The sequence below is a fragment of the Felis catus genome, chromosome F1, assembly GCF_018350175.1.
Source record: "Felis catus isolate Fca126 chromosome F1, F.catus_Fca126_mat1.0, whole genome shotgun sequence".
In the NCBI taxonomy this organism is placed as follows: Eukaryota; Metazoa; Chordata; class Mammalia; order Carnivora; family Felidae; genus Felis; species Felis catus.
This window is the reverse complement of record NC_058384.1, coordinates 11,509,171-11,533,058: the sequence shown is the minus strand read 5'-3', so window position 1 is coordinate 11,533,058 and position 23,888 is coordinate 11,509,171. Positions and strand designations below refer to the sequence as shown.

Here is a 23,888-nt window from a genome sequence, read left to right as displayed (position 1 = left end):
TCTCTTTAGTTACCAACTTAAAAAGAAGAATTTTTTTCTGGTTATAAAATTAATACAGTTTCATGTTGAGAAGATAGGAAAACTCAGACAAGGAGAAAGAACAAAATACCCCCCCCCCCCCCCCCGCCTGCAAACCTTTTCTTCAGAAACTGCGGTTAATATTTTGGTGTGTTTCTTTTTTTTTTTAATTTTTTTTCAACGTTTTTATTTATTTTTGGGGCAGAGAGAGACCGAGCATGAATGGGGGAGGGGCAGAGAGAGAGGGAGACATAGAATCTGAAACAGGCTCCAGGCTCTGAGCTGTCTGCACAGAGCCTGATGCAGGGCTTGAACTCACGGACCGTGAGATCGTGACCTGGCTGAAGTCGGACGCTTAACCGACTGCACCACCCAGGCGCCCCAATTTTGGTGTGTTTCCATCCAGCGTTTGAATCTGTCTATCCATCCATCTACATACATAAAATTGTGGCTATTCCCTTGTATACTTTTAACTGTTTTTCACGCCCTTCCCTTGTCACTGAATGATTCGGAAGCCACGCTTTTGATAACGCTTTTGGGTTCCGGTATTTGAAACTTTGCAACACTGCTCCCATTGTTGAACGGTTTATTGTTTATAATTTCTCACCATTAGCAATAGTGCTGTGATGAGAATGCTTGGCCGTACATCCTCTTCAATCCTAGACGCGGCAAGGCTTGAGCAAAGGGTATTTAAGACTTTCGGATCATCAGCTTGTTCTCCCCAAAGGCTACCAATTTATATTTCCACCTCCAGGCGTAGACAACGCTTGCCTCACTACAGTCTTGCAGGCACCGAGAATGATCATTTCAAAACTCTTTGCAAATTGGAAAGCAGAAAGGTCTCTGGTCATCGAATTTGCATTTATTTTGTTCCTGCTGGTGTTAAACATGTCTTTTTGGCCTTTAAAGTTTTTTCTGATAACGGCTTTTCGTTCCTTGCCATTTTTTTCCCGTTGTAATTTTTCTTCTTAGTGGTTCGTCTGTCACATGTGTTACAAGGATATTTTTCTAGCGCACCATTGCCTTTTGATTCGTATGTGATGCTACTTGACAGAAAGCAGTTTACAATTTCAAGTCTGTCTGTTTGTTTGTTTGTTTGGGTTACTTATTTATTTATATTTTGTTTTCGAGAGAAGAGAGAACACAAGCAGGGGAGAGGCAGAGAGGGAGAGAGAGAATCTTTTTTTTTTTTTTTTTGGAAGAAGGAAATAAATTCAATTATTTCTGTATTAAATAACATTATCTCTACAATGCAAAGTCCAGGCCCAGATGTCTTAGATCAACTATAACATACATTTAATGAGGAATCAATACTCAGGACTCCTAAACATCTAGGAATGCTTTTCCTTAATTCTGTGCATATATTATACTGTGATACCAAAGCCATACACGGGCGCCACAAATAAGTATAATTGCAGATCAGTATAACCCAGGAATACAGTCACAGAAATCTTTAATAAAATACTAGAAAATGGAAGGTCCTGAAGTCACATAAACTTCTCAACAGATACAGCAGGCAACTACCCTTTAAAACCCCACACTGGGGCGCCTGGGTGGCTCAGTCAGTTAAGCGTCCGACTTCAGCTCAGGTCACGATCTCGCGGTCCACGGGTTCGAGCCCCGCGTCGGGCTCTGTGCTGACAGCTGGGAGCCCGGAGCCTGCTTCCGATTCTGTGTCTCCCTCTCTCTCTGCCCCTCCCCCGTTCATGCTCTGTCTCTCTCTGTCTCAAAAATAAATAAACATTAAAAAAAAAAATTAAAACCCCACACCCATTTACAATTTTAAAAAGTCTTCAACAAACTAGGAATAGAAAGGAATTGGTTCACCCTGATAAAGGGCATCTCTGAAAAACCTACAGGTGACATCATACTTGATGGAACATCATAATAGCCAAGTATGTTTTCTGAGAGAGAGGGAATCTTAAGCAGGCTCCACACTCAGCATGGAGCCTGATGTGGGGCTCAATCCCATGACCCTGGGATCGTGAACTGAGCTGAAATCAAGAGTCGGATGCTTAACCGGTTGAGCCACCCTGGCGCCCCATCGAGTCTGTTATTCCTTTATTTGGATTCCTATCAAGCTTTTGTGCTTAGAAAGTTCTTCTCTATTGGTTCCATTTATCTGCTGCTGTGTAACGAACCACCTCAAAACGTAATGGCTTAAAACAACAGTCGTCTCCCATTTTATAACTTTTGTAGGTCAGGAATTGGGCAGGCTCAGCTGGTGGCTTTCCTGCTCCGCCTGATGTTGACAGAAGTCATGGAGTCTCCCTGCTTTGAGAGAAGCCAAGATGGCGTCACCCACATGTCGGGAGCCTTGCGGCATGGCCACAAGGCTGGGCTGAGCAGGGACAGTTCCCTGAATGTGTCCATGTGGCCTGCCCAACATGCCGCTTAGGCGTAGTCAGAATTCTTACATGGCAGCTCAGGGCTCTGAAAGTAAGTGTTCCGGCAAACAAAGCAGAAGCAAGAACGCCTTTTATGACGTAGCCTTGGATGCCAACTGCTCTGATGGTCAAAGCAGTTTCCACCTGCCCAGATTCAAGTAGGTTTCATGGGCTTTATCATGTTATTTGTGGCCATATGTTCATGTTGCCAGTCTATCCCAGGGTAAGTTACAAGCACACCTACCTTTCCTTCTAGCTGGTTGATGCTACTGCTGCTGCTTCTCCTTCTTGCTCTGTCTTTTTAAACACAGAATCCTTAATCCATCTAGAAAATGTTTTGAGGGGCGCCTGGGTGGCGCAGTCGGTTAAGCGTCCGACTTCAGCCAGGTCACGATCTCGCGGTCCGGGAGTTCGAGCCCCGCGTCGGGCTCTGGGCTGATGGCTCGGAGCCTGGAGCCTGTTTCCAATGCTGTGTCTCCCTCTCTCTCTGCCCCTCCCCCGTTCATGCTGTGTCTCTCTCTGTCCCAAAAATAAATAAACGTTGAAAAAAAAAATTAAAAAAAAAAAAAGAAAATGTTTTTATACAGAATTTACAATGAGGTTCAAATTTGAGTATTTCTCCCTAATAGTAAATGATTTCACTATAACCCTTTCTGGAACAACCATCTCCTCCCCGATGGCTAACTTTTATGGACACTAGGGCCTGTGTGAATATTCTGTTAGTGGAGGAAAAATAGCCTTGACTTTTCTAGCACTCTTCTCTCTGAGCTAAGAGTAGAACCTCCTAGTTAAGTTCAGCTTTTCAGTCTGAAAAGCACCGGCCACACCACTGACCCTGGGCTGGCCGACAAGCATCGCTCTGGAAGGTCTCTCTTAGCTGGAAGGACTGTTGACCTAACGCAGAGGGGCTGCTACTTTTCAGTCTGCTCTTCGCCACGGGAGGCTCTGGGGCTGTGAGCCTTGGGCTGCTGCCCTGGGTGTGTCTGAGGTGCTTTTGTTGTTATAATTCCAAGTATAATAGTTCCTGGGGAAGATTGCTTCTGAGATGAAGTAACTTGATTGCTTCCAGTGGGGAAAAGCATTAGCTCACTTCTATTAATGAACTTGGCCCAGCTGAACAAAGGAGGAACTCCAGTACTATGGGGCCGGTTCCCCTTCCCCTCCCCCTCCTCCTCCCCCTCCATCCTTAGGTCTTGGCCAACGCTGGCTCCACCCGCCAAGCCTCCACCCTGGAGGGACCTCTGGCCCGGCCCCCAGCTTCCTCACTGACCGTTCTGCTTCCTCCTCCCCACCACATAGGAATGTGGGGCTGACCCTTGTGTTACAGCTCTCACAATTCTGTGTTCTTCGCCTGGGCTCTCCCTTTGGTTCGTAACAACCCGCACTGTGGCTGCCGTGGTTGTGGCCGCTCCTGTCCTGACTTTTCTGCTATGCTGCTAGCTTTGTGACCTTACCTTGTTTAATTGCACCCACCCAGTTTGGTGAGGTAGCCACTATTATTCCCATTCTGGAGAGAAGTGGATGGTGGAACAAGGATTTTAACCTCGGTAATCTGCTTAATGTTTAGACAATGTAGGAGACTCTCTCTCTTCCCTCACACTAATCTCGATTCCTAACCGTGGACTGGTATTTCCTTGAAAAAAAAAAAAAATGGGGCGCCTGGGTGGCGCAGTCGGTTAAGCGTCCGACTTCAGCCAGGTCACGATCTCGTGGTCCGGGAGTTCGAGCCCCGCGTCGGGCTCTGGGCTGACGGCTCAGAGCCTGGAGCCTGCTTCCGATTCTGTGTCTCCCTCTCTCTCTGCCCCTCCCCCGTTCATGCTCTGTCTCTCTCTGTCCCAAAAAATAAATAAACGTTGAAAAAAAAATTAAAAAAAAAAAAAAGCCACACGCAGCTGATACCAAGGGCCACAGGGGAAGGACACCTGCCTGAGGACATATAATCCTGTCTGGCAGGAACATTTGAAACTCAGCCCTCCTGAAGGTTTACTTGCCTCATTCCTCTGCTTCCTGCCGGCTCATTCTCTCAGACGAGGCACAGCAGAGATGACTACCCTTCAGTTAACTGGCCAACCCCTCCCCCCCCCACCTTCTCCGGGGAGTTTTCTGCATAACTTAATTCTCCAGCTCCGTGGCTCACTTCTTCTTTTTCAAACTCTTTCTTCCAGAGGAAATTTGCTTCTGTGGCCGGAGCCCCCAAATACACCAAGCCCTCCGTGGAGAGAAAGAGGCAGAGGCAGAGAAGGAAGAGGTTTCATAACACAGATACTATAGGTTGCTCATTGCGGAGGAATCTGGGCATTGGATGGCACTTGTCCCGGGTGGAAGGTCCAGCAGCGTGGGGAAGGGCTGGCACCGAGATAGGCAGGAGGCAATGGGGAGGACTTTCCAAGTGGGGGGGTGGGGAGAACCCAGAGAAGGCTCCCACAGGCTGTGCCCTGTGCTCCCTTTTAGCCCTTCTGAAAATAACAAGATGGAAACCCGAGCTGTCAGCACCGGGGGCCTGCCAGATTCTGGGTTGGGGGGTATGAACAGGAGAGGAATGGACCAACCCGAAGTTAAGAGAAGGAATAACGAGTGATCAGTGAATCGGCTACTTGACCATCACATTTTATACTTAATACAAATCTTGGAGAGGAAGACTTAGGCATGTCTTCAGGATCAAATAGTTTCTTGACCTATTTCTTTTGGTCAAAGTCCTTTTTTTTTTTTTTTTCATAAGGATGAAAAGATTTCAAGCTTTTCCAAAAGCACCTTTATACAGCTCCCAGCAGGGTCTCCAATAAAGTTGTGAATTGTGTTTCCTGCTTATGAAAAGAGTGCTATATGCTCCAGAGAGGGGCATTGGTCAGTCTTGTAACAGAGAGTGAAATCGGGGCCACATATCACCATTTCGACTTTGATACTTCTCTGGAATCAGAATGTGTGTACCATCAGCCCAGGTGACTCAGCACTACAAGAAGGCTTTGTTTTCTTTGCGCTGGTGAGCCTACTTTAATATTTTGCATACACGAAGCTTTTGGTGGAGCCTTTCTATTGCTTCAGCCCACACAGATAAATGACGGTTGGGCCATTCTGAGTTAATGCTTTTGAAAGGGCTTTATATCTTTAATCAGATTGTAGCTCTGGGTAAACAAAATCCTTGTCTTTGGATAGTTTGATTTTCCCAAGAATGAAATTAGTGTAATTTTATTCATTCTCTCCTTAGAGCTCGATGGGGCAATTTTGTCTGTTGTAGACACGGCTGGTTGCCTATCAGGGGGCTATTTCCCTCTACCTTGCTCTCAGAATCTTAATTTTGGCTGCCCTCCTCTGAGGGGTTGTGTCCCGTACAGGAACTTGGACTCTCCCCCACCTCCGAGGGTGAGTCTTCATTGGTCTAGGCCAATTGCGGTGGCCTCGCCTCGCCCCGCCTCGGGATTGTTGAAGCATGGGTAGATTGTGCCTATTCTGGCCAGTGAGACGTAGGGGACCAGCCCCCCTTCTCTGGAAGGACGCCTTCTCTTTTTCTGAAGGTGGTTTCTGGCACGTGAGGCCTGACCTACAGCAAATCTGGGGACTGGGGGAGAAAGCTGCAGAACTGTTAAGCTAGATGCACGACGTTCCTATGTCGGTGAACAACCCCACTCTGAAACTGTCCTACCTCCAAACAGGACATGACGCAAAGTAATAAACATCCTTATCGGGCGGGCCCCGGTGGTTAGATCCTCTATCCTTCGCTGTCCAGAGCATCTTACATAGCCTTTGTTTGGAAAGGGGAAGTTGACGTTGGCCGGGTAAGTCAAAACCAAAAGCACCCAACATACGATGGGAAGGGAAGCAGCCATGTTTGACTGGTGGTCCTGGCAGATTCGTAATCCTCTGCTAATCCTCGCCAAAGAGTTGGCACCGGTGGGAAAACTATTTCCTGAGGTTGAGCTGGTTCAAAAAGAGAGTACATCCAAGGCGTAGCAGAGAAGGGTTTTCTCACATCTGACAGGAGGCAGAGGTACTTCCCGCACACCAGGAAGAGAGATGCCAGCCACGTGTTAACTGTTTGTGGTTACTTTGGCACAGACATGATTTCCAGGTGTGACCCTCATCTTGCCGAGTCAGAACCGAGGTGAGGATCTAACCCCGGGGTGGAGAGTACCTGGTGGTGGGAACGGAGTGGGGCAGGAGCTCTGTATGCCGGGGCAGGGGCGTGCTGATAAGACTATATCCAACACTAGGGGCGCCTGGGTGGCGCAGTCGGTTGAGCGTCCGACTTCAGCCAGGTCACGATTTCGCGGTCCGGGAGTTTGAGCCCCGCGTCGGGCTCTGGGCTGATGGCTCAGAGCCGGGAGCCTGTTTCCGATTCTGTGTCTCCCTCTCTCTCTGCCCCTCACCCGTTCATGCTCTGTCTCTCTCTGTCCCAAAAATAAAGACTATATCCAACACTAGAAAGCAGTGGGAGCTTCCCAAGTTGGAATTTCAAACGTGAGTGAATTCACCACTTAACTGACATTTATCGAGCACATGGGACCCATCAGGCACTGTGCGAGGCGCCGGAGAAAGAACGAAACTCGGTCTTTGTCCCCAAGGAGCATACAGTCTGGTATATAGTCCAGCCCGTAGGCAAGCACGTCCAGCGCCTTCTTGCCTGTCAGCCCCAGTCTTAGTGCTCTGCTAATTTGACATCTCCTCCCTCTGCTAAATGATGGCATCGCTGGTGTGTAAATGCACGCATTCCAGATACTCCTACACATACCCGTACCATTTCCTTGTTATCAGGCCGTAGTTTAAGCTGTGAAGATTTGCCAAGCACCTAACCTGAGCCAGATGGTGTGGGGCATGCAAAAGCGAATGAGAGATCTTTTTTTTTTTTTTAACGTTTATTTACTTTTGAGACACAGAGAGAGACAGAGTGCGAGTGGAGAAGGACAGGGAGAGGGAGACGCACAACCTGAAGCAGGCTCCAGGCTCCGAGCCGTCGGCACAGAGCCTGACGCGGGGCTCGAACTCACAAACCGTGAGATCACGCCCCGAGCCTGAAGTCGGACGCTTAACTGACCGAGCCACCCAGGTGCTCCGTGAATGAGATGTAATTGCAGAAACCACAGCTCAGTTGGTGGCGGGTGATTTGCCCCCTGGAAGTCAGAGCGAGCAACGGGGTGACAAGAAAGCAGAATTTGAACGGTGCAGACAGTACCTGCTAGGGGAGTTCAAGTCCTGGCCCCTGGGACATGGGAATAACGTGAGTTCAGTTTCCTGCTTTTCCAGGAGCTAACTTTAAAACACCGGTACAGAAATATTGGTCACATCAACTGTCCTCTCTGGAGCACTAATTATTATTAAGCATTTCTACGTGCTTCGCATGTGATCGTTCACTCTGTGAGGCGGATACGAATATCCTCATTTCACAGATGAGGAGACGGAGCCAGCCAGAGGATAACTTTCCCAAGATCACAGGGTTAGTATGAGACATGAACGGAGGATCTAGCTACTTATCAGTCTTAATCTGCAATAAATCTGCCTACGGGAGAGCTAGGCTCTCAGGCAGGGGAGATTCAGTCACAAGTAGACCGCTAGCCAACGATGGGACAGCAAGTAGGTTAAATTGCCTGCACATTCCCCCGGCACCACCGGGAACCACAGAGCCCCAGTGATGGTGCAGCAGATAGTTGTGCCCGGTACTATGGAAAACGGAGCACTCGGGGAAAACCGTGGTGAGCCAGCTTTCTTCCGTCCACACGCACCGAGCTGAGCTGAGGTCTGTTGAGGACGTGTGGTTCCGGGACACCTGAATTTGGATCCCATGGAAAGCTACAGTGGAAGCAGGGGTAAATTGGTGCTCAGTTTACACATCTCAGAAGATGCAAGCCATCTTTCGATACCTTTTGTAATGAGTCATCGTAAACTGTTTTGTTTGTTTGTTTGCTTGTTTGTGTTGAGCGCTTGTCAGCCATTGTAGCAAATGATCAGACTCGGGGGTGGGAGGGTCACGGGACTCTCCGGTTTATAGCTAGCCAGGGTACAAGGGACAACGTGGGACCTGAGACCGGCATCTGCAGGGGGAGCAGTTCTGTGGGGATGAGGCCTTCACCTGTGGGATCTGATGCTGTCTCTAGGGAAATAGTGTCAGAATCGGGTTTAATTGTAGGACACCCAGCTGCTGTTGGAGAATCGCTTGGTTGTGGGGAAAAGCCCCGATACATTTGGAGTACAGAAGTGTTCTGTGGGTAGAGGAGGAAACAGTTTTCCCACAGTTTCCCCACGTGACCTACGTTTGATAGAAGTTATGATCTGTCACCTACTAAGACCCGGGTAGCTCTAAAACGAGTAGTTTCTTTAGGTTGTAAGGACATATTTCTGCCCCAGAAACGGGGCTCTTGAGCTCGCCCTGACTCCTGATCTGTGGTCTGTACATTTTTCTTCATTCATGGTACATTTCATACCTTCTTCTGCTGATAGGAATTAATTCCCTCCCTCCCCCGCCCCCAACCTAAGTTATGTGTACCCCTCGAGGTTTTAGAGTCCCCTGATTGGAAAAAAAAAAATGATTCTTGGCGTCCAGGAGGGATCTGAGGTTAAAAAAAAAAAAAAAAAAAGAAAGAAAAGAAAAAAAAATAGGACGGAGAGCCAGAGAGCAAGGGATAAATTTCTCTTAAAGTATTCATTCATTCATTCAACAAGGGTTTATTGAGGTCCTCCCTGGAGTCAAGCTCGGTGCTGGCGTTAGAGACATAGTCAGAAACAAAATTAACGTGGCCTGTGTTCTCAAGGGTTTCCAGGCTACTGAGGGAGGCCAAGAAGGCAACAAATTACTCAATTACAAATCCGAGTAAGTGCTTCAAGGATAAAACGTAGATAATACAAAGGAGACAGAGGGTGAGGGGCAAGCTTCCTATATTTCTGTGGTCAAGGAAGGAGGTCACATTCAAAACAAGACCTGAGGGCTGTGGAATCAGTCCTGGAAAAACTTTCTAGGCAGGGAGACTTCTTCGAAGAGACCCGTGTGTTTAAGAAATTAAGATAAGTCCTGTGGTGGACTATGGAGGTGGGGGGTGGGGCAGGGACTGGTTGGGGGAAATAGAGAAACAGGAAGTAAGATTGGAGAAGTGAGCAGGAGCATAGGAAAGGTTTTGGATTTTATTCCAAGTGAGGTGAGAAGTACAGGGGGGACAACGCATAGGGACAACTCCTCCTCCCCGTCTCAGAAACTCGGTGCCATCACTTCCAGGGTGAAGGGAGGACCGTGTCCTTGAAAAGGAAGAAGGGACGAGTGTTTGGTTTCCTCTGAAACCTCGGAGCTTTTGAAAGAGTGGTGCCTGCTCTGAATTCTACTGTGTCCGGTGTGGGAGTTAGCATCCCAGGATTAGCACTATTAATATATTCAAATGGCCTTCAAAGGAGAACTTGAAGAATGTTTTCAAAGGAAGTTCTGATGGGAGTAATTGTGAAACCTTCAGATATGACTCATCTTCCATTGAACCGGCCTCTGGAGGCTCAGCCAGAGTGACTCAAAGTAAACACGTATTCACTGAGCTTCTACTCCATGCCCAGCACCACGAAGGATGCCGTGGTGGCTGCAAAAGTGTATGAAGTGCTCCCTGTCCTCAAGGACTTTAAACAGTAGGATATTGGGGATGGCAGAAAGAGCGCATTCGAACAATCAGCCACGATGTGGATACCCTCCCCGCTGGCCTTTGTCTGACATATCACGCTGCGTGCAAAGTGGCCAAGGGCTGAGGACACAGAAGAGTTTGTGAACCGTTAGCGAGGCTTGGCCAGGCAAACAGGTGAGCGAGAATATGGAGATTCTCCTCCCCACGGGATTGTTCCAGGAGCCCAGGAATAGAGCGGCCGACGGGGATGGCCTGTCCGTGCCCATCCTATGTTTGCATCGTTGGCATCACACTTGTGCAAACGCCGGGGACCCTGGCTGTCATGGTCCTTTCCCAAGCTTTCAGTTTCTTTGTAGGGGTGGAGGCCTTTCCCCAACGTCATACCAACCGCGGAAGAGGAAGAAGAGCAAGGCCGCACAAAGCCCGTGTAGAGAAAACTTGGGTGCTTCTGAGGTTGTAGGTCGGCGCGTTAGAGTTCGGAGTCTGGGCCTGTCACCTTGAGAGAGACATTTGATCTTATTCTGTTCAAATGAGCAAGTTGGACCCAGCGAACTCCAGCCAGTGATGTCTCACTCCGACTAGGTGATCTCACTTATCCCGGAAGCAAGAGGCCCCAGCCCCTCCTGGTGGCATGCCATTTTGTCCAATAAAATAGAGCCCGTCAGAAAGATCCCAGCCATCCTGTGTGAGGCCCCTAAGGCTTTGGCCTTGCCTTTAGTTAAAAAAAAAAAAAGAAAACAAAAACAAAACAAGCCAATGGTATGTTCCAGAATACCGCTGTCTCACACTTTCCCAGTATCAGTGGGTAATAGTGGAATCTGGAGGCAGGACTGACGGACGGGAGAAGGCCCTGCCTTCCTCCCCTGTGATTTAGGGCTTCATTCCACAGGCATGTGCTGGCGTTTGTTTCGTGCCGGGGCATGGTCACAGACAACAGGCCTTAAATTCTCAGGAGTTAGCATAGCCGTGACACAAGACAGGTTGATTGCCTCAAATGCTCTCTTAATCAGCACTCTCAAACTACTTCCTTCTTCCTGGGGGGTCAGGTCTCGGGTCAAAGTGTTGACTTGTTGTGTTTCCGACCATTCCCATAGTGGCATGTTGACGACGCCACCCAGAAGAGGGTGCTTTTTGGCTTACGTTGGGGATCTCCCATAATCGCGTAGCAGACCTGCGGCTACCTGAAGCCTCTCTCCCTTAGGCTTCCCGCTCCAATGCGGTGTCGGTCAAAGGGCTCAGATCTTACTTCCAGGTTCCCACATCACCTACAATGCCAACCCTTCTGGTGTTCACCATAGAGAAAATCAGACCAAAGAGAAATAACGTGTTAACAACAGTTGAGATCTTTCTGATGGGCTCTATTTTATTGGACAGAATGGCGTTCCACCAAGAGCAGCTGGGGTCCCATGCTTCTAAGACAAGTGGGGCCGTCTGATTCTTCCCCTTCCCCGTCAGGAAGGAGAAAACTCAGGAGCTGGTTGTCAACAAGGAAGTGAAGTCATGGTCCAAGGTGCACAGGTATTGGGGTGTTAAGACCATTCCGTAATTCCTTTGAATTACTTACTTACCAATAAGTAATTCCTTAGAATATAGTAAGCAATTCCTTACTAGTCATGTGATATTAAACAAGTTCACCTCTTTGAATCCAAGCTCTCTTATTACTAAAACAGATTTAGCGTCTATATACGGGGCTGTTGAAGAGAATGAAACGAAATAAGGTACACGGAAGATCTGGGAAAGGGACAAAGTACCACACGGATGTGACCTGGTCCTATTAGATGAGGTGCTAACGTAGGTGACTGGTGTGATAGTCCCCTTCCTCAACCCAACTCTCATGGCTCCCTCTGTGCGGAATTAGGTGATCGACACATCTATAGATTCTCACTCTAACCACGCACTGCTGATGGCATAGAGCCTTGGGCTTGGAGCTTTCGAAGGGTCTCTTAAAATGGTTGAGATGCGGGACACGGGTAAACTCAAAACTGCAATATGGAAAAAAGAACATTCATATTTAAGTAAATTAAAACACAATGTTTCCTCCAGTTAGTCGACTGTAACACAATGCGACTGTTACCACGTTGTACAGTTGTTTTTGACGTGTGATAAGGGAGCATCTTAACGTGTCTGACAGGAAGAAGGAGAGAGCGTCCAAAAGGAAGTTCTCGGAGCCTGTGCGAACCAGGAACAGTCGAGCATCCTATCTATTTTTAACTGTATCGTAACTGCTCTTTTTGCTTCTGCCTCCAGGGTCCCGCAACTTATCCGTAGAAGCTACAGAAGATGAGCTCGCTCCAGTTTTATTCAACTCCAAGGTGAGGTATGCTCACTTTCTGTGCATTTTGAGGAAGGCCGGTGCTTCAGGAAACTCACTCCAGACCCCTCGTTCCCATCATCCCATCCTGTCCCATCTTATTTTTGTGGTCTGTGGTATCCATGGGACTCTGGTTATTTGTAGGTATTGATTGAATTGTGAGACGGCTCTTTGGTCAGGTGGGCCCGAGCTGGAGCCCCGAGGTTTTGTGCAGACAGGTGGACGGCATCCCAGGAGGCTGCCATCTTGTCTTTGCCACTGGCTCTCTGACCTCGGTCAAGCGCCTCCTCTGCTCTTTTGTCACTTATCTGCGCAATGAGATGTGTCACATCCAGAGAGGGGATGAGTGACGAGACCCAGCTTTCCGGCACTGTGCTTCCGACGCCTCTCCTAAATGACTCTGGGTATACACACACATGACACAGGCCCTCAGTAGGTAGACACATCCATAACCTGCTCGGAGGGAAAGGTCAGGCTTCAGCTGACCTTGGCTTGTTCTTTTCTTCCAAGCTGACAAAACATGCGGGGTTTGGAAAGGTGTGTGCTGGACCTGCCTGATGAAGTGTTGCAGAAATTACGTGATTAGAAACAGAATGTAATGAAACTCAGGTCGGAAATGGACAACCAGCTGACATTTATTTTTCCCCAATGAATCATCTCCCTTTTCCCACGGGGTTATCCGTGCCAGGGCTGAGGGAAGGTGGGAGTGCTGAGTTACTGGCACTGCTTGGGTGCCTCCCTGCCGACAGCCACGAGCCACATTCTGCCTTGCCGACAGAACGGACTGGATTCGGGTGTGGGTCGGCATTCTCTCAGGGGAGGACAGGTCCCTACCCAACCCCAGGCGGTGGGAGAATCTAGTCACAGTACTTCTGGTCCTTTTGCCTGTAATTCTGCGCCACAGTTCTGTCCAGTGTGATGTGAGGGGACATCTGCTAGGGTAGGGGAACCCTCCAGGTAAGTTTTTCTTGTTGTTAACGGGGATGCCTCCGTGTCCTTGTGTCAGTTGTATCCGAAGCTTGCAACTGAGGTGGCCATCTGGACAGCACGAGAACAAATGCCTACGCGCTGGGGATGGTGGAGAGAAAACATGGAGAGCACCTGGGCCCGTGACGACATTTTTAAGCTGCTCATTTACGTGACCTTGGAACTTCTCTGCTTTGGAAACTCTTACCGCGCGCGAGAATACTTGGTCCCTGTCGCTCGGGGCCACGTCTGGCTGGGTTTGCTGTTATGAAAGCCCGCGAGTGGCTGAATGAAGCTGCCTCCTTGGCCCCCACCTATCCCTTCCTGGAGCAAAGGCACCCACAGAGAATATGTCTCAGAGCAGAGCTTCTAAGAGGGGTGGAGTGGGAACAAGGATCCAAAGTGGACTCTGCGCTGTCTGAGCTCTGGGCTCGAACTCGTGAGCCGTGAGATCGTGAACTGAATCGAAGTCGGACGCTTAACCCGCCGAGCCACCCAGGCGCCCCTCACATCAGAGCTTTTGTCGCCAGCCCCCAGAGTAGGGCCGAGGAGAGGAGAGGGAAAGTACATCTCCTGTAAGATTATCTCCTAAAGCTGCCGGCCGGCCAGCTGCCATTTATTTGATTTCCTGAGTCTTTAACTGTGGAATTCACGCGAAATTCTCATTCGCTTTCCTCCAGTATATTTTTCTTCCAGTCCAGCTCCCATATTACCGACTTAACCGGTTACATTATCTAGCTCCCCCCACCCTGAGAATGTCCCACACGAGGTAATAATACAAGGTGCCCCACATGATGCCAGCAGGTAGGACACCTACCTCCCGAGGGAGGTGTGTGGGCAGAACTTGCGACAGCTCACGGGCTTATTGTTGTTGTTATCGTTGCAAACGTGGAGGAGGTCCGAGCAGGAGGAAGTACTCTGGGGAGATGTAGCAACTTTCTCTCCCTCTCTTCCTCAGCCTGGAAAACCCAGGCAGGTGGTGGGGACAGCAGCCGAGCACAGACCACATTCCTGCCTCAGATAAGGTCTGTGGAGGTGAATTCCCAGGCTGCAGAGGTGACTCCTGAGTCATCGCAGCTGAGAGCCAAACGACTTGCCCCAAGCCATTGCTCAACGCCGCCGGGGACAGTGTCTCACACTCACCGCGTGTCATCCACCCTGGCAGGCTGCAGTTTCAATTTGATGCACGAGGGCAAACGGGTACGTTCTTCGGCGTGCGCCCCCTCTCCCCCCCCCCCCCCCGCAACCCTGGGAGGTTCCTTTGTGGTCAAGTCTGAACCCTCTTTTTGTGAAGGTCCCCAGAACCTCAGCTCAGGGAAGTCGGGGACTTGGCCCCTCTTGTCCCCTGCAGGATCCCCGGTGCCGAGAGCCGAGTCTGGCACGCGTGTTCGGAATGGCTGACTTTGAAGAGACTGAGTGAAGGATGCTTTGAAGGCCATACCGCAGTAGGAAGGAGAAAGTGCTCTGGGGGCCACCGAGCCGTAGAGAGTTTGGACGGCAGGAATGGGGAGCAGCACCCGGGGCAGGGTCCTGGAGCCCCAGCAACAGAGCCCAGCTCCAGGTAGAAGCTGCCGGAGGGGGCGCGGTGTGGACGGAGGGTGGCTGGCCACGCGAGGTGCTGCTCCAGGATACGGGATCTTGACCGTGCGAGGACTTCTCGGACCTGGGCCTCTGGTCGCGGCCAGGCGAGGCTCTGGTGGCCCGGATGAGCTCCGTCTCCTTAGCCCGTCCCCAGGGCTTGGCCGGGAGGACTGAATCTCCATCCCTCCTCGGTGGCCTCTTCCTGTTCAACTACCCCAGCACATTTTTCAGGATGCCTGTCCTCACAGGGAGTGGTTTCCACGTCGTGGAGGAAAAGTAGGGAAGCCCCCGAATTTCTCCTGGTGAGAGGCGTTTGGGGGGCACCGCTGAGGTAGCTGAGCTGGCCCAGCGCGGTGCGAGGTGCTCTCGTTAGGGACCGTCCGCGGGCCCTCCGCGCCAGCCCCCTGCTCCCTGGCTGGCTGTGCGGGGCCTCTATAGCCTCTGCCCTCTCTCTCTCCATCAGCAATAGCCTGGCCTCTCTCCTCCTGGGTCCAAGAACCTCTTAAATTCTCGGGTTCTACTCCACCTGGTCCTTCAGATACCTTACTTCTCAAATTATAGCCACCAGGGGAGGCAACACTTAAGCTAAAGCCTCTCGGCTGCTGATCTCAGCTGACACTGTCTAGGCAGGGGGCACAGTGTGGGACACGCAGGCCTGGGGCTCAGTCGAGCTGGGCCCCGCCTCTGCTGTGCCTTTACCGGCCGTGGGGCCCCGGACAATTCCGGCAACATCGGTGGGCCGTAGCGTTCTCCTCCTTATCGTAGAAGAGGCCAGCGATGGAAACCCAGGGGGTCGTCCTGAGGATTCACAGAGATGATGTCGATAAATCACCTAACCCGGGGCTTGGTGTGGAACCAGCAATGAATACGTGTCAACAATTTCTATTTCTGCATTTTCTTCTCATTCTTCCTCTTAACTCTTGACGCACTGGACAAGTGACTTTACCTCCTCACAGGACGGATGTCTTCGTGGGGTGAGGACGAGAAGGGTGGGGCAGAGACAGTCTTCGGTTTTATGTTTTTAAGTCATCAGTCCAAAAACCAGTGCCACTGCTCACGGACGAGCGGGCATCCCACGTGCTACGGGGCTTTTGAAGCATGTCGGCAAGTTCTCGACACTCCTTCCCGAAAAGGAGGGGTCTAATTCATTTCCCTTCATTCTGGGCTGGCATTGGTGGTGGTGTGCGTCTCTTTAAGTTCATTTACTTAGTTTTGAGAGAGAGAGAAACAGAGCACGCGAGCAGGGGAGGGGCGGAGAGGGAGAGGGAGAGGGAGAATCCCTAGCAGGCTCCGCGCTGTCGGGTAGAGCTCCAGGCACGGCCTCGAGATCACCAACCTGAAGATCGCGGCTCGAGCTGCACCAACCAAGAGTCGGAGGCTCAACCGACTGAGCCACCCAGGCGCCCAGTAGTGACGTGCTTCTCACAACTAGAAGGCGGTGGAAGTGATGCTGTGTGACCGTCGGGGCCAGGCTAGTCGAGCTGATACCTCTTTCTCCCTCTCAGGGCATGTGCCTTGGGACTCCTGATCCATCGTGGAAGAAGGCCGGTGACCCCGGAGGGGCCCGGCCCCGGCTGGTGCCTGGCGTGTGAGCGAGGAAGGAACCCAGCAGCTGACCGCGATCTCACGAGAGACTCTAGGTCAGCTGGCCCACTCTCAAATTTCTGACCCACACGACCCGTGAGCGCTAACGAACAACTGTTGCTGTCTTAAGCCACTGAGTTTGGGGCTGATTTATTATGACCTCACAGGTGACAGATACAAATGTCACCGAGTACTAGCCCTGTGGGATAGGCGCTTGTGACCTCAGTTTACAAATGAGGAAATGGAGGTGTTAGAACTTACGGAGCAGGTAAGGCACCACGAGGAGACACGGCGCTGGGACCCAAACGTGTGTCCGTGGGACTCCAGAACCCGCGCTCCATCCTCCGCACCGGGGGCTGCCTCATCTGATCCCAGAAGAGGTTGAAAAAAAATGGGTCAAAATACCTTCTTCTGGACCCGCGCTACAAATCTGCCAACGCCCTAGGGTTAAGCACGCACGCTCACGCTGTATTTGGAAGATCACCACCGGCTCGACCCACGCGTGGCTGGTTGTAGGTCGCTGGCAGCGTGAATGTTCTGGAAGGTTCTCAGTGCTGTGCGTCTCCTTCGGAGCAGTGCTGGGCTCGCAGGGAGCCGAGGGCAGGGTGCCAGTTGGAGGGATGTTTAGCCACCCCGAGGGCCCCGGTTGCCCTGGTGAGGCCTGTGGACAGCGGTGAAGCCTGAGCTCGGGGTCCGTGAGGAAGAGCCATGTGGCAGGTGGTGAAAAATGGTGGAGGCAGACAGAACAAACAAGGCCGAGCAGTGGGAGGACAGCTGAGCAGGCAGTGAGGGTGGCAGGCGGTGACAGAAGTTCTAGAGCGCGATGAGGAAAATATTCATGGAGACGACCGATGAATGTTCCCTAGAGACGCACAGTAAGGGCTCCCTGCCGCTGAGGGGAAGTGACTGCTGTGATAGGGGCCCCGCGGGCCACTTTAGAATCCCCGTCTTACCCTGGACACGGCTGCTGCACACAGGGTTCTGGAAGGCAGGGGCAGGACATTCAGGTCAACCTCTATCAAGCGCCTTTTGTGGGCCAGGGACGAGCCAGTGATGGGACATCTGTAATATAAATAGGACATAAACGTATCATGTGCCCCACAGGGGCTTGAGGTCTGCAGGGGAACACTGTTTTAAGACCTACTGTGTGCCTGGTCCTCTATTTCCTGGTTACTCATGTTATCTTATTTAATCTTGGTACGAATTCGATCAAACAGGCCCCACGACCTTCGTGAGAAGCTGAGTTGAAACAACATGCCCAGTGCTTAGCTTTTAACTCATTCTGATTCTTTTTTTTTTTTTTAATGTTTATTTGTTTTTGAGAGAGAGAGAGAGAGAGAGAGAGAGAGAGAGCCAGAGCATGAGCGGAGGAGGGGCAGACAGAGAGGGAGACATGGAATCCGAAGCGGGCTCCAGGCTCCGAGCGGTCAGCCCAGAGCCCGACGTGGGGCTCGAACCCACGAACCGAGAGATCGCGACCTGAGCTGAAGTTCGACGCTCAGCTAAGTGACTCAGGCGCCCCAAATTAATTCTGATTCTGAGGCCCCTGGTCGGTCCACTACAGAGCCTGGCCCTGGGAAGAAAGAGGTTGGTGCTGCCTGGAAGGGACCTGGGGGTGGGGGTGGGGGGCAGGGAGACTTCTCAGAAGGGTTAGACCCGCTGCGGACTGGGGATGCCGTTAGTATTTAAAGCCCGGCGCCCAGGCAGCAGGACAGCACATGAGGGAGGGCGCGGGGCCAGGCCGCCGGGGAGGCCGCACAAGGAGGCCCGGGCCAGACTGGGAGGCGCTCTGTGCCTCTCACTACAGGATCTGGACTCACCCACAGCAGAAAGCACCCCGGTTTTCAAACGGGGAAGTGCCTGGATCGAATTCGCCTTAAATTTAGGGCGCTCGAGGTCGCCCTGGTAGCTCTGCGGAGCACCCTCAGGAGCGCCCGGGCATTTGCACTTGGGTGTCACCCTGACCCCTGAGAGTTTCACAGTTCTCGGTCTCCCGCCAGGCCCCAACCTGGTGAACGGATCCCAGCATTCCTCTGCTCAAAACCCTGCCGTGGTTCATACAGAGCTCTCATCTCCTGAAAATGGCCTGCAGTTTGCCCGACCCCCCCCCCCGCCCCGCCCCACCCCTGTGTCCTCCCTGAGGTTTCACCCCTCACCCTTCCCTTCGGTCCTGCTGCCCCGCCCTGCTTGGCTGGCCTCCTGTCGCCCACCCCTCCAGGCACACCGCCCTGCTGGCCCTTCCCGTTCCCCCCTCCCTGCAGCGAATCCCTCAGAGAGTCGGGGGGGGGGGGGGGTTGTTCTCGAGCGCCCGGACCAGTACCTGACTTGTGGCTGTCTTGTTTGCGGCATCCTTGGCCATTTTTATCTGACTTGGTCACAAAGGGCAGTCACTGAATAAGTGGATAGCTGAACCGGGGTGGGGGGTGCAGCCTGGAGAGGAGAAACTGGTCCGGTGGGGTTCAGCTGTGCCCCCTGGCCTTGGAGACACAGGAGTCCACGGCCACCCACATAGCATCAGACAGGAGTGCCCCTGTCCCCACCTTCGTCCGCACCCATTTCCTCTGCCTTAGTTTCTCACAGTGTATGCGGCTGCTCCCCGCCCCCCACCTGCCCCCTTCTGGCTCCTACAACTGCTCTCTGTCTTTCTCTCTCCTCTGAGCAAGGTCACGGCCATCACACTGCCAACTGTTTTCCGTTAAATTCCAATCTCATGCGCTAGCCATAAACGTTTGGGTTTTTTTTGTCCCCCTCCTTGGTACTGACACTGCGCAGGTCAAGGTCGCCAGCACCTTCCATCCTGCCCTATGCAGTGACCACTATTCTGTCCTTATTTTATTTGACCTTGTGGCGGCTTCCCACACGGTGGTCCCCCTTGATGAACTGGCTTCCTTTGCTTCCTGTAAATGCACTCACGGGTGTTTTCCCCTAAACATCGGCTACTCCTCTTCATCGCCCTTTCAGGATCCCTCGGCCTCCCCCATTAGCGGCTCCCCTGGGACCGAACCTTTGACCCAACCCTCTCCCCACCTCTTCTCCACCAACGCTTCTTACCTACTTCGAGTTTGGGTCTCCAAATATCATCTCCATGCTTGTAACCCCCTGTCCACACCACCCATCTCCAGAGCAGTTTATCTAGCTTCCTTTTGACCTGGCTCCTTGGTTGTTTAATAAATATTCCAGACTTTTCATAGGCACCTCACCTTTGCCGCCGGGACCTGGTCTTTCCCCGTTTCTCCTCCCGCATCAGGCATGGTCTCTACCGGGCCGAGGTGAAGGAGCCCCAGACTCAGGCATTATTCTTGCTTGTTCTCGTCATCTCTCCCCCAGTGTCCAGTCGGGCTGGCGCCACCTCTGAGCTGGGTCCCGGGTGTGTCCGCTTCTCCCATCGCCACGGCCACCCTGACCCGGCTTTCGCCATCTCTGCTGGGTCGCTGCGATGCAGGTCGAAACTGGGATCCTGCTTCTTCTTTGGGTCCGTCTGGAATCTAGCCTTTCCAGAGCGGCTGAAAGGTCTTCCCCAGATTCCAGTCCAGCCCCACCCATTCACTGCTTAAAAACACACCCGTGGCTGTCAATCGCACGAAGAATAAAATACAGACTCATTGGCATGGCCTACAGGGCCCACGTGAGCTGTCCCCGCCTCTCCGTGACCTCACGTCCCTGCCCACGCCCCCCCGGGACCCTGCTCCAGCCGTTCTGGCCTTGGTGCCCTTCCTCACACAGATCCAGGTTTGGTCCGGCAGGAAGGCTTTTCCTCTCGTGGTCCGGCTTCCAGACGGGCCGACCGTTGACTTGTTTTCAGCCTTCAGACGTCACCTCCCTTGGGGAAGCTTCCCTCACACTCTGACTAAAGCGGCCCACCTCCTACTTTATTTTTATAAGTTTTGTGACCAACAACTGTGTTATCTCCATTCTGAGGCACCTAGCTGAGCGCTTTTCACTTTTTTCTGACGCTTGCCTTATTTTCTCTGCTCCGTATACTTTTCACTTTCAAGTTTATGCTCAGCTTAGCTTCATCTGTGGGATTCCCGGGAGGTCTGCGTTGAATAACTGTCCCTCCAGATATGGTTTCTTTTAGCATCTGCTATGAGCTTGAGTTTGCCATCCACGTGGGGCCATTTTGTGTTCACTTTCTCTTTTGGAGTTTCTGAGACGATACAGACAGGGTAAGCATGAGTCCCAAATCCACATGAGGTTGGGGTTATGAATTCTCAGAGGAGACTTTTTTTCCCCCAAAGAACCCTGGATGATACGTGCAAGTATTGTTTTATGCCTCCTCTGTTGGTAGGTAGATTTTTTTTTTTCTTGTTCTTCTCCACTGAGCATAGAATTTCAATGGTCCTGGATTTATGCAGGAGTCTTGGATTCATCATCACTCCACCTTGTGCGGCTCAAGAGATCGTCGTCTCCTCTTCCCATGTGGTTTTGCCTGGGACAAAGAGAACAAAAGTTGACCCCGGAACAGCCTTATCTTCAGCCACTCTCTGGGGGAGTTTCCTTATTTACATGCAAGGTCAGCTATAGATTTGAGAGCCTTGATGTATATGACCCAGCATTTTATGTGGCTTTGATGGGAAGGTTTACATGTTACCAGCCTACCATATTTTGAGATAGAAGTCCCTCATTTTTATTTAACTCTGTATTAGTTAACGCTTTATATGTTGATGTCCCAATTATTGATAATAATCTTAACTATTTAGAGAACTTTAAAGCTCAGAAATCCTTTTCATATCTATTCTCCTCGTAGGAATCACTGGCTTCCTTGTATAGTCAAGGAAGCCATGCTCGGAGTGAAGCGACTTGGCTAATAATGACCACTGTTTTTTGAAACCTACTCTGCGTCAGGCGCTATAAATAGATTATGGCAAAGGCTTACGGCGGACCCATGAAATGGGCATTATTTTCTGCTCCTTGTGGTTGAGAAAACTCGGCGTCCGAATGCTATTGTAATTGGTCTGAGGTCCCATGGCTTGTGACATAGTGGCCTGCCAGAGTCCATTCTCTTCCCAGTGCTGTCTCTGTTCGCTCTCCAAGCTACTTTCCTAGATGTGGGTTTTTATGCATTTTAGTGAAGGCATTTATGCATCTTAGTGCAATTTTGTACTTAGAAAGTTCTTTACTAATAAATACGTTTATCAGTAACTTGGTTAGGGTGCCCTGTTTCTTCAATCTCAGTTACATCTGGGAGGAAAAGCTCTTTTGGAGCCTTAAATGACCCACGCGACACCAGATGCTGCCATTCACTGTTTTTACCTGCTCCAGGTAGGGGACCCTGGCCTAGGGATTACAGACGGCCCCTGACGTATGATGGTTCGACTTACAGCTTTTCAACCTTACGTTGGTGTGAATGCAATATGTATTCAGTAGAGGCTGTATTTCGAGTTTTGCACTTGGATCTTTTCCAGGGCTAGCAATACGTCAACAGTACTCTCTCCCGATGCTGGGCAGTGGCGACGGGCTGTGGCTCCGGGTCACCAGCAACTGAGGCACAACTGCTCTATACCCCTATGACTGTTCTGTTGTGCACGTTCAGTTCACTATTCAGTCAATTGCATGCGGCACTTTTTTATAAAACCGGCTTTGTGTTAGATGATTTTGCCCAACCGTAGGCTAACGTTAAGTACCCTGAGTACGCATAAGGTGGGCTAGGCTAAGCTATGATGTCTAGGTGGATGAAATACATTTTTGACTCAGGATATTTTAAATTTACGATATTTTTATCAGGAGGTAACCCTCTCATAAGTCAAGGAGGATCTGTATTAGCTAGCATCTCAAGCTGTGCCTTTTTATTTTTATTTTTTCAGCCATGATCTTTCAAATGATGTTTCACATGGGACCCCGATACAGATGAGATAATTGAAGAAGCAGTGGGACTTTCTGAGGACATGTAGGCCAATCACTGAGTTCACTTCTTGAAAAATTAGTCACCTTGTAAGATTTAAAAAATATGTGTATGTATATATATATATATGTGTGTATACACACACACATACACACACACACACGCATACATATAAACAAGTAGAAATGAATAAAAATCATTGGCTTTGACAAATACGTTCAACTATCTGTGAAAATAGCTCTTGATTCTCAGTCCTTTCCACCATTTATGTCCATATAATGATGTGAGCCCAGGTCGTTGAAAAACCATGTCTCTAAGAAAGAAACAAGAAATTATCTATAACAAGAGAATTGTCTGAAACAAGAATTGTCTGATGGGAACCCGATCTCCTGTCCTAGCTCTCTTCAATTCAGTCCCACAGTCCTAATTTGTCAGTCACAATGAAACAATCTGGTGTTCATTAGCCAGATTCAGAGGTAAGGAACTTGAGACTTCAAAAGAAATCTCTCCTCCCAGTAGGCCAGTCTGTAGTCTCCTGGGGATGTATCCCCTTTTCTCTGCCAATCTGGATGTTTCCATGTACAGCCTACCATATTTTCTAGGAGGCCCTGCCTCAGGCCACTCCAAAGCCAGGGGTTTGAACTCTAAAACCAGGTGTCTCTTCACTACACAACATTATTCCCTGGTCCATGGGTTTTCAACTCTAACAGACTTTCTTCTTTTCTTCAGCCCGGCCAAAGTAATTCCATTTCGTATTTGAGACCCAAATCACCTCTCACGTTCTCTCAGAAGTGACCCTTGGCTGCTTCTGTCCACACAGACATTTCTGTTCTTTGAACTTAGAGCTGATACACAATTATAATGACACTGAAGACACATTATCTTGGATACCTTCTCTATCTGTCTGTTGCATTCTTTTCAAAGCTATACAGTATCTCTGGCTGAAACGAACAACGCAGGAAACAACACATGTTGGCGAGGATGCAGAGAAAGGGGAACCCTCTTACACTGTTGGTGGGAATGCAACCTGGTGCGGCCACTCTGGAGAACGATATGGAGGTTCCTCAAAAAGTTAAAAATAGAGCTACCCTATGACCCAGCAATTGCACTAGTAGGTATTTACCCAAAGGATACAAAAACACAGATTTGAAAGGGCACCTGCACCCCGAAGTTTATAGCAGCATTATCAACAATAGCCAAACTATGGAGAGAGCCCAAATGTCCATCAACTGATAAATGTACACACACACACACACACACACACACACACACACACTGGAATATTACTCAGCCATCAAAAAGAATGAAATCTTGCTACTGGCCATGACGTGGATGGAGCTAGAGGGTATTGTGCTAAGCAAACTGGGTCAGAGAAAGACAAATACCATAGGATTTCCCTCGTACGTGGAATTGAAGAAACAAAACAGATATACATAGGGGAAGGAAAAAAAGAGAGAGGGAAACAAACCATAAGAGACAACAGAGAACAAACTGAATGTTGATGGAGGGAGGAGGGTGGGGATGGGCTAAATGGATGATTGATGTTAAGGAGGGAACTTGTTACGAGGAGCGCTGGGTATTATGTGTAGGTGATGAATCACTAAATTCTACAGTGA

The 23,888-nt window shown here is 50.3% G+C and overlaps 1 long non-coding RNA gene across 2 annotated transcripts in view; it reads left to right on the top strand.

Moving 5' to 3' along the window:
* LOC109495551 overlaps positions 1–23,537 on the top strand; it is a 28,832-nt gene extending 5,295 nt beyond the window's left edge. Inside the window, exons 1-4 of one of the 2 annotated variants that reach the window (XR_002151008.3) lie at positions 8,969–11,506; positions 12,236–12,300; positions 20,786–20,943; positions 22,235–23,537. This is a non-coding gene — a long non-coding RNA (uncharacterized LOC109495551). Of the gene's footprint in view, positions 1–8,968; positions 11,507–12,235; positions 12,301–20,785; positions 20,944–22,234 lie in introns of those variants that run through there. The other variant, XR_002739144.2, reaches the window with a different exon arrangement.
* The last annotated feature ends 351 nt before the right edge of the window (positions 23,538–23,888 follow it).